The 11187-nt window shown below is 40.5% G+C and overlaps 1 long non-coding RNA gene across 1 annotated transcript; it reads left to right on the forward strand.

Annotated features, from left to right (window-relative positions):
* The first annotated feature begins 4239 nt into the window (after window positions 1-4239).
* On the forward strand, window positions 4240-4852 carry LOC141282961 (uncharacterized). The gene is made up of 3 exons (XR_012337882.1): window positions 4240-4310; window positions 4394-4494; window positions 4605-4852. It is a non-coding gene; the product is annotated as an uncharacterized lncRNA (long non-coding RNA).
* Window positions 4853-11187: the final 6335 nt, after the last annotated feature.

An 11187-nucleotide genomic window follows, 5' to 3' on the forward strand; every position in this document is an offset into this window, starting at 1 on the left:
GGGAGTCCCTGCTTTGCCTCTGTTTACAAACTCTTGTTTCATCGTTTAAGCGATTAAATCTCTCAAGTAGACGCTGTCTCTTTAGATGCGAGGGCAAAATGGCACTTTATGGACTTCCACAGAGGACATCATGTTTAATACGGTTCCGGAAAAATCCAGTCAGAAGTTGTTCACGGAGTTTTCACAATAACTGCTTCTCATGAACCGAAGCTGGATTTGCGCGATGTTTCCTCCTGAAAGTTGGATTACCGTGCACTTCTGGATCACAGGCTGTAAGTATTCATGTTTATTATTTGCCTTTACTGTAAGTTACGTTACCGGTAACCGGAGCTTAACATTATGTGCGTGTAGAGCTCAGATATATTTCTATGTGTAGAGCTAAGCTTGCAAGCTAATTGTTTTGTGTTGTAATAATGTATTTCATAAACAACGTACCATATTTACACACGTGTATGTTGAATTATGCAGACTATCGTTTTTTATCTATGTTTATTTAGAGGTGTTTACAAACTTGCTAAGCTGTTCCAGTAACTGGTAACTGTTACCGGTAAAAAGTTTGTTCTCATGATCAAACTCAAGAAACTCTAAGTACAGATGATTTGTTTAACGTTATATGTATTTTACTGTTGTTTTTACTTGAAGCTTTCTTAGATTTTGAAACGAAGTAAACACGTAATGTGTGTTGCTAATGTTGGGCCATGTAATACATTAACTTTTTAATGAATAGTCTAACGATTTATAAACGTTGTACTCTATTGTTATAATATGTCTTTTTGACCGAATATGTCACAAGGTCGGAGCAGACCCGAGATAGCTAAAGGCCCCTTCCTAGTTTCCACCTCGAGGAGGTTCCCAAAGCCACCCCAATGACCAGACACACGAGGTACCAGTAGAATTTAAAATAAACTTTATTTAAATTATTTAAAAATGGTAAGTTGGGAAGGGGAAAGGGGAACTTAAAATATAGGCCTCTTCTTTGCCTCCAGGCAAACTCTCTTCAAGAGGATGGGACGGGACTGTTCGGAGTTTCCCTCCTAGAATCCGTGGTGCCCTCCGTATCCTGGAGGCAGAACTTCAAGGGGAAACAAGCTGCAGTTATGGTCCGTTCTCTCCTTTCACATATGCACGTCTACAACACAGAATAGTTACTTTATAGTTAATGGCAATTTTGTCTCTCTCTCTCTCTTACAGCCGGCTGCTAGCGGTGGATCCGGTAAGTATTCGTCGCAGGAGCTCTCAAGATCACACTTCGCTGTTGGCCGTGCCTTTTCCTTCCTTACAACTGGTTAGTAGCCGTGGATATGGTGAGTACTTCTCAGGTGACTGTTTCGTCGGTTTCCTCCTTTGGAGGGCTTGGGGCTGCAATACAAAGGCACACTTCACCTTTAACCGTGATTTCGCTCACTTGCAGGGGATGGCAACAGCGGACACAGTAAGTGCTCTACAGGTAGCTGATTCATCTGTGTAGGAGCCATATTTATATTTTTTGGTTATAGTTAATATAAGTAGTTATTAATTTAATTTTGCTTCAATATTTGATTTAGAACAATTTAATGTTTTGAGTATGCCTTCTCTCTAGAGGCAATGGGGTTGCATCTATAAAAGGAGTGTCAAGCCAAGACCACAGGAAAGGTTCCGGTGCTTGAGCCTACTATCATTGACCGTCAATTACGTCACATCAACTACGTCAGCGTGAGCGTGACAGGTGCAACGCGAACACGCTGAATGAACTCAACTCAGCCAAACAAAGAGACTATAATTTATGCTTTAAGATCCTTTTCATTTGTTTAATAAATAAGTATCATCAACATTCAAGGACCACGTTGTTCAGACAATCTTTTACGCGTCAAAGAAACCCAAGCACCGGTATTCCCTAGAAGTGGTGAGATGAAAAATTAGAAGTGTCATAGGAACAAACACACAGAGTTTGCCACTAAAATCGGTTTTCCTCCTTTGGAGGGCTCGGGGCTGTAACACAAAATCACACTTCACCTTTAACTGTGACTTATCTCTTACTTGCAAGTGGTGGCAGCAGTGGATGCGGTAAGTACTTTTCAGGTAACTAGTTCGTCGTTTTCCTCCTTTAGAGGGCTCGGGGCTGTAACACAAAATCACACTTCACCTTTAACTGTGACTTTCTTACTTGCAGGTGGCTGGTAGCAGTGGATACGGTAAGTACTTTTCAGGTAACTAGTTCGTCGTTTTCCTCCTTTAGAGGGCTCGGGGCTGTAACACAAAATCACACTTCACCTTTAACTGTGACTTTCTTACTTGCAGGTGGCTGGTAGCAGTGGATACGGTAAGTACTTTCAGGTAACCTAGTTCGTCGTTTTCCTCCTTTAGAGGGCTCGGGGTTGTAACACAAAATCACACTTCACCTTTAACTGTGACTTTCTTACTTACAGGTGGCTGGTAGCAGTGGATACGGTAAGTACTTTTCAGGTAACTAGTTCGTCATTTTCCTCCTTTAGAGGGCTCGGGGCTGTAACACAAAATCACACTTCACCTTTAACTGTGACTTTCTTACTTGCAGGTGGCTGGTAGCTGTGGATATGGTAAGTACGTTTCCAGTTAACTGACTCGTCGTTTTCCTCCTTTAGAGGGCTCGGGGCTGTAACACAAGTTCACACTTCACCTTTAACTATGAACTTTCTCTTACAGGTGGTGAACAAGCGATGGGTACGGTGAGTAGTTCATCTGTAATCTTCCTTTCCCAGGGCCTTAGTTAGGGAAAATGGATGCCGTCACTGCCGAGCCGAAAGCTCCCCTTTCCTTTCCATACGTGGGATTTGCTGGACTCGGGACAGGGGCGCACCTTTGGAGAGGCTCCGTGACAGGCAGTTAATAGCCAACTAAGCTTCAACAATGCAATAACTTCACTCACAGGCAAACCAACACTCTGAATTGTACTCGCGTACAATCTTTGCTTCCTGTACCCTTTTCCACCGTCACCACCGTAATACACGTTGCTCGGGCCGGAGACTCCGTAGTGTCTCACCGGCCTCCACACTGGGTTGTTGGACAGCGTATGATAGGCTGACACTTTACCCGCCACACAGCGTCTTCTTCGTTCTGATATGGCCGACTCCGACCGATGATAGCTTCTGACAACAAGTACACAGCACTTCACTGCAATACAATCATGTGAACACACTCACTCTGTAAATCTAGACTCACCCACGACACACTTGGTGAACAATAAGGTCAGGCCAGGGTCTTTCGTGGAGTCGGTTGAAGAATCCGCGGGACGCTACAATGAAGAAGCCAGAGGTTGAAAAGTAGCTGATACCCAATTCCCAGTGGTGTTGCGTTCCCGGCTCTCCCACCGCTCCGTTCCGTGATGGGGCCGCTACGTCAGTTGCTACAACTCACACATGCGTCAAAACTGGTATATTTGATGCACACGTATCGCTTTATACTTTCAGGACTCACAAGTGATGATCACACTTCCTCTCTTCGGTTCCCCCACTGTTTGGTTTTCCTTCGTGTAACACGTAATCCAATAGCTGTCATCCAATGGTTCCACATACACTTCTATAGGACAAGTGAGTCAGTATTCTTAAATACAACAGAGGTTTGGATCATACTCAGCCAAGCCAAAAATTCCTCCGTCTTGATGTCCAAACCACCGGCTTCACTGCTCCAATGCAACGTTCCTACTGCACCGCCACAATACACAGCCCAACTATACAGCCACACGACGCGACCACAACTCAACCAAGCTCAACACTAACCTTCGTTTTCACGTCCTCTTTATCCTCCTTCTATCCCTCTCTTCCTCCAATCACAGATCGCTGCGTTCATTTGTCACACCTAATTCGCTTGATTTTCTTTCGCTGCGTTTTCCCGGAAGTTCCACTGTTCCCGTTTTAGCTACCGTGTGGGAAACAACTCCGGTCGGAACCAATCTTCGGATTTTTGGTTCCACCGCAGGAAATTGTCACCGTGTGACATCTACATGTTTGTTTTATTTGTCTATATCCTAGATTCGCAGCTGGACACATCCTTCTACACTGTATGCAAACATGCAACATCATTACACACAGTACAAGGAGTCAGACTGGCATATGAGGAGCAAAGGTGTGTAACACATATGATGTATTTAGCTAGTGAAACCACTACCAGTCTTAAATGTATAACTGATGATGACAAAGTTTTTTTTCTCTGCATAATCATAGGAACCCAGGCAGTAGCATCGTTTCACAATGTTTCCATCACCATTATCAGTGGATGCCTTTTCCGTCCGTATCCTGAGATTTCAGATTTGCAGCAAAAAATTGGTTTTTCCCATTTATTGGAATGCTGTGCAGGTATTTAAGTATTTTAGTAACTGTGTTAAATAAAGTAGAATTTACTTTTACAATAAATGTATTGCTTGTTTATATTTTTACAGGTTGTACCTTGCAGCCATCCATTACAATGTCACCAAGCCGTAACAAAAGCAGGAGAGGGAAAGTACAAGGCTATGTTCCCAAAACACACAAGTGACATACTGTAAGCAGTAATGTTTCATTTCAAATACATCCATAATTAAAAACTTAATGTATGAAGCAGGGAAATAAATTATCATAACAAAAGATTTATTGACTGCAATATTTGTACAGTTATGTGGATGATGTGATCAGGCTTGTGTTTGATGAGGTATTTGAAGATAAGCTGAAGGAAACCCCGATTCCAATGGACCTGGCATCACAGTTTGAGAGACCTTCAAAGGAGGACGTGATTGCATGCCATCTTCAGTGCAGGGGTCGTCGGAAGCCAACATTCTGATCAGGAAGCTCCAAGCATATCTGGAGAACAACACACGACAGGATGATAACCCTAAAGTGTCGTCTTAGATAGCACCAGCTGACAAAGCTTTGATATCCCATTTATCTGAATAGATAGCTGTAAGAAGTGAATTGAACAATTTTTGTAAGAAGAGCACAATATGGTTACTAAAGTATGTTTATTTGTATATTTGTTTAACATTTAAATATATATTTGTAATAAATAAATAAACTTTTGAGTGACTACTATATTTTCTTTAAAGTTACATCTTTTTCTTTTTTGGGTACTTTGTTACTATAATAATACTTTAGTGTTATTGGTTTAAAAATGTAATAAAACTTACTCTAGTCCTGCACCTCAAAGGCTTATAGTCAGTACAATAAATGTTCTGTGTGTAGGGATTTAGACAATTTGTGCAAAACCTGGATGATGAATCACGCAGGTAAGAGGCCCTGGAACCTGTTGCATTCTCCTTAAAACCTAATAAGTAAAAACATAGCACTTATAAGTAAGCAGTTTTTCATAATAAACTTTACCATAGTGAAATAATGTAGAACATTCATTTCAATTAATACTTTCTTTGTGCTACATTTGGTGTTTCCATATAGTTTGCACAGTAATATAGTATGTAACAGTCTTTTATAATGAAGTTTACTATAGTAAAATAATGTAGAAATTACCAAGTGAAATCGTTTTATAATCATTTCAACGAATACTTTCTATGTGCTACATTTGGTGTCTCCATACAGTTTGCACAGTGATATAGTATGTAAGCAGTCTTTTATAATAAAGTTTATTACAGTAAAATAATGTTAACAAATTAAATAGTTTTATAATCATTTCAACAAATACTTTCTATGTGCTACATTTGGTGTTTCCATATAAGTTAGTTTGCACAGTAATATAGTATATGTAAGCAGTCTTTTATAATAAATTTTACTATAGTAAAATAATGTTAACAAGTGAAATCGTTTTATAATCATTTCAACGAATACTTTCTATGTGCTACATTTTGTGTCTCCATACAGTTTGCACAGTGATATAGTATGTAAGCAGTCTTTTATAATAAAGTTTATTACAGTAAAATAATGTTAACAAATTAAATAGTTTTATAATCATTTCAACGAATACTTTCTATGTGCTACATTTGGTGTCTCCATACAGTTTGCACAGTGATATAGTATGTAAGCAGTCTTTTATAATAAAGTTTATTACAGTAAAATAATGTTAACAAATTAAATAGTTTTATAATCATTTCAACAAATACTTTCTATGTGCTACATTTGGTGTTTCCATATAAGTTAGTTTGCACATTAATATAGTATATGTAAGCAGTCTTTTATAATAAATTTTACTATAGTAAAATAATGTTAACAAGTGAAATAGTTTTATAATCATTTCAACAAATACTTTCTATGTGCTACATTTGGTGTCTCCATACAGTTTGCACAGTGATATAGTATTTAAGCAGTCTTTTATAATAAAGTTTATTACAGTAAAATAATGTTAACAAATTAAATAGTTTTATAATCATTTCAACGAATACTTTCTATGTGCTACATTTGGTGTCTCCATACAGTTTGCACAGTGATATAGTATGTAAGCAGTCTTTTATAATAAAGTTTATTACAGTAAAATAATGTTAACAAATTAAATAGTTTTATAATCATTTCAACAAATACTTTCTATGTGCTACATTTGGTGTTTCCATATAAGTTAGTTTGCACATTAATATAGTATATGTAAGCAGTCTTTTATAATAAATTTTACTATAGTAAAATAATGTTAACAAGTGAAATAGTTTTATAATCATTTCAACAAATACTTTCTATGTGCTACATTTGGTGTCTCCATACAGTTTGCACAGTGATATAGTATGTAAGCAGTCTTTTATAATAAAGTTTATTACAGTAAAATAATGTTAACAAATTAAATAGTTTTATAATCATTTCAACGAATACTTTCTATGTGCTACATTTGGTGTCTCCATACAGTTTGCACAGTGATATAGTATGTAAGCAGTCTTTTATAATAAAGTTTATTACAGTAAAATAATGTTAACAAATTAAATAGTTTTATAATCATTTCAACAAATACTTTCTATGTGCTACATTTGGTGTTTCCATATAAGTTAGTTTGCACATTAATATAGTATATGTAAGCAGTCTTTTATAATAAATTTTACTATAGTAAAATAATGTTAACAAGTGAAATAGTTTTATAATCATTTCAACAAATACTTTCTATGTGCTACATTTGGTGTCTCCATACAGTTTGCACAGTGATATAGTATGTAAGCAGTCTTTTATAATAAAGTTTATTACAGTAAAATAATGTTAACAAATTAAATAGTTTTATAATCATTTCAACGAATACTTTCTATGTGCTACATTTGGTGTCTCCATACAGTTTGCACAGTGATATAGTATGTAAGCAGTCTTTTATAATAAAGTTTATTACAGTAAAATAATTACCTTTTGCATGTCTTTGCAACACATTTTCGTCTTCGTTTAGCATTCTGGCAGAGCTAAGGACACCTAAAAAAGTTCAATCCAATCGCGTTCATTGACGGAGATCGTTTATATCTTAACAGCCTGCTGAACTCTCTGGATCAAGCTCGAAGTGGTAAGGCAGTACAGATGTCACAAGGCGGGGCTGGCTGCTGCTATAATTAAGCCACGCCCCTTCTTAACTCTTTCCACGCCATTGACGAGATATCTCGTCAATTAAGAGAAAACGCTTTCCCGCCAATGACGAGATTTTCCGTCTTTCCGCAATACCGCTATTATCCACCAGGTGGCGCCCTTCCGCAACTTTTTAAATCATGAAAAACGCTGGCTGGCAACTTTTTTTAAAAATGCTGGCGGTGAAAGAGTTAACTTCCACCTCGAGGTGGTCCCCAAAGCCAACCCAATGACAAGACAATACAAGTGCACGTAAGTATAAAAGCATAAACTTTATTTAAATTAATAAAAAAGGATATGGGAAATGGGGAGCGGAAAGGGATTTAAAACTAAACTCTTCGTTCTGCCCTCCAGGTGGGCCGTGATCGGAAGAGTAAAGGGGGGGCAAATGGAGTCAAGTGTCCAGGATCCAAGACACTGCGGGGGATGTGGGACTCAGGCTCCTCCGCCTGGTTTTAGGTTCCCGTGGCGCCCTCCTCTTCCTCCTGGAGTCAGAGTGAACAACAAGATAAGTGTTGGGCTTATAAAACTTCCTTCGTCACGTACCCTTTTTTGACAAACACCGCGTCTCTTCAGTACGTGGTGCTGGGAGGTGGTTGTCGTAAGTGTTCCTTTGACTCACGTATATGTCTCTTCTCTCCCTCTTTGCAGACTGCCGCTACAACACAGAAGATTGGTTAGTTATACTGCGATGACTCCCTCTCACCTTTTCTGCCGGGAACGACGTGCGGTAAGTGCAGTACAGGTAAGGTTTTGTTCGCTCCCTTCTCCACTTTCTTTCTCCACAGGCTGTTAACTGGGACACAGAGGATCAGGTAATTAGACTGCTGGGTTACTCTCACCTCCTCGGCTGGGAGCGACGTACAATAAGTACGGTACAGGTCGGGTTTTCCTCGTTCTCTCCCTCTTTCTTTCTCTCCACAGGCTGCGGCTGGGACACAAAGGTCGGTTATTCAGACTGCTGGTTTTCTCTCACCTCTCAACTTGGGACGACGTACAGTAAGTACGGTACAGGTAGGGTTTCCTCGTTCTCTTTCTCTCTTTCTCTCCACAGGCTGCGGCTGGGACACAAAGGTCGGTTATTCAGACTGCTGGTTTTCTCTCACCTCTCCACTTGGGACGACGTACAGTAAGTACAGTACAGGTAGGGTTTCCTCATTCTCTTTCTCGCTCTTTCTCTCCACAGACTGCGGGCTGGGACACAAAGGTTGGTTATTTAGTAGGGGTGTAACGATTCATTCGTTTTCTCGATGCATCGATTACAAATCCTGCCGATGCATATGCATCGATCTTGAAACCTGGATTTTTGAATCGTGAATCGTTTGTTTCGATTTTATATTTAAAAATCGAATGAATCGTGATTATATAACGAATACGATGGATAATAAAAAATATATAAATAAAATTTAAATTAGTTACATCTGCGACGTAAAATGAGCAGTGGATAACGGCACTACTCTTCAATTTGCGGCGCGCCTGTTTGCTGTCATTTGCAAACGCAGCAGCAGACAGTGCACAAATGGAGGGACACGAAGGAGAACAACGCATCAGCCAACATGAGATCAAAAGTTTGGGATTACTTCAGTTTTCATGAAGTAAATTGAAAGATTGTCCGAAGTCCGTTGCAGTTTGCAGACATTGTAAATCTGAGTTAAAATACATTGGAACTACAACGAATGCCATTAAGATAGACATACCTGCACTTAAAGCAGCTAGTATTTTAGGGTCAGACGTGAGAAGTGCTACTCCTTTACACACTTTGCTGTATTTACACACTTTGCTGTATTTCCTAAATGTTCAGGAAATGTATGCAATGTTTACAATAAAAGCTTATGGTGCATTGAATATGTAGAAGTACTATTATTTTTCTTGGTTTACTTGCTTTAATGTATTTTGAGTCCTAAGAAGTTAAGCTATTAAACTAAAGTCCTGAATCTAGTTATTGAAAATCTATTAAATGGTCATGTATTTCCCAAATATTTCTTTTATTTGCTCAGATGCAGATGTATACTAAAATTTAAAGAACAGAATCGTTAATATTCGAATCAAATCAAATTTTATTGTTAATCGAATCGAATTGAATCGTTCTGGTTAGCAAAAATCGTTTTTGAATCGAATCGGAAACCTTTGAATCGTGAATCGAATCGATTCGCTGTCTACCCAAAGATTCACAGCCCTATTATTTAGACTGCTGGTCTGCTCTCACCTCTCCACTTGGGACGACGTACAGTAAGTACGGTGCAGGTAGGGTTTTCCTTAATCGCTTCCTCTCTCTCTCTACGGGCTGGGACACAAAGATCGGTTATTCGGACTGCTGGTTTCTCTCACCTTTCCAGCTTGAGACGACGTACAGTAAGTACGGTACAGGTAAGATTTCCTTCTTCGCTTCCCTTGTTCCACTCCACACAGTAACACTCCTGGTCAGATGGCAGTCAAATTATATAGACATTGTATTTGGATGAAAATGTGGTGGACTTACAGTGACCGGGCTCTCACGATTTGCCAGATGTTTCGAGACTGTTTGGTGAGGAAACGTCGGGGGCAAAACCTCCCAACGGCTGCTGCGGCTTCAGAGGGGAAAATGCTAAACTGTCTCACCGTGCCGAGCGCTGCCCTCTCCTCTCCACTTCCTAGCATGTAGAGCACTGGACAGGGGCGCCCCTTTGAAGACAGTAAACGTTATGTAGATGTATGTACAAGCAGCATTAATCTTTAGTTGTACTCACACAGCCTCTAACGGTCCAACTCTTCACCACCACTCTGTAGAACAACCCAGATACAAAGGATGACTGCTGACGAACACCACAGTAATACTACACATCCAGAGCTCACTCAAGACCTCTTGGCAATGGCAGGGCAGTTCATGAGAGGTCCTGGGTCATGAGGCCAGGATGGTCCAGGGTCGTGGGGCAGATGCGGGCCTGGGTCATGGGGCAGATGCGGGCCTGGGTCATGGGGCAGATGCGGGCCTGGGTCATGGGGCAGGCTGGGACCTGGGTCATGGGGCAGGCTGGGACCTGGGTCATGGGGTAGGAATAGACCCAGATCACAAGGAAAGGGAGGATCAGAGTACACTTCGGCCTCCGCCTCGGTGTCCTCTGCCTCCTTCCTGTGTCCGGGTACTACCCCCCCAAAAAAAACTTGGAAAAGCTTCCACAGACCAGGGTGAGATATTCCAGATGGTGGACCAGACGAATCAGACGAGCCAGGTGAATCAGATGAATCGGGTGCGTCAGACGAATCAGATGAATCAGACAGGACATGTGAATCAGGCAGGACAGACGAATCAGATGAGTCGTTTGAGCCAGGTGAATCAGATGAGCCAGTTGAGTCAGATGAATCAGATGAATTAGATGGGACCGGTGAATCAGGCAGGACAGATGAATCAGATGAGTCGGGCAGATCAGATGAGTCGGGCAGATCAGATGGTTCCGATGGTTCAGATGCAGGGCCTTGACGAACCTCGGGAACAATAAAGCAGAAGGCAGACCAGACGCACCACAGGGCTATTGCAAATTCAGGCAGTATAGAGTCAATGGAACATACCTCTGTGGTCATCGGTTCAGGCAGGGCGGCCATCTTGACCTTAGGTGCTGGGTGAATAACAGCCCTCATGAGTGCAGGTGTGGTTGTGATGATGGCTCTCTGAAGTACAGGTGCAGGAATGGTGTTTTGCTGCGTCCGAAACCGCCTACTACATACTATATAGTACGTGAAAAGCAGTAGGTGAGGC

Source organism: Paramisgurnus dabryanus, chromosome 11, assembly GCF_030506205.2.
Source record: "Paramisgurnus dabryanus chromosome 11, PD_genome_1.1, whole genome shotgun sequence".
Lineage (NCBI taxonomy): Eukaryota > Metazoa > Chordata > Actinopteri > Cypriniformes > Cobitidae > Paramisgurnus > Paramisgurnus dabryanus.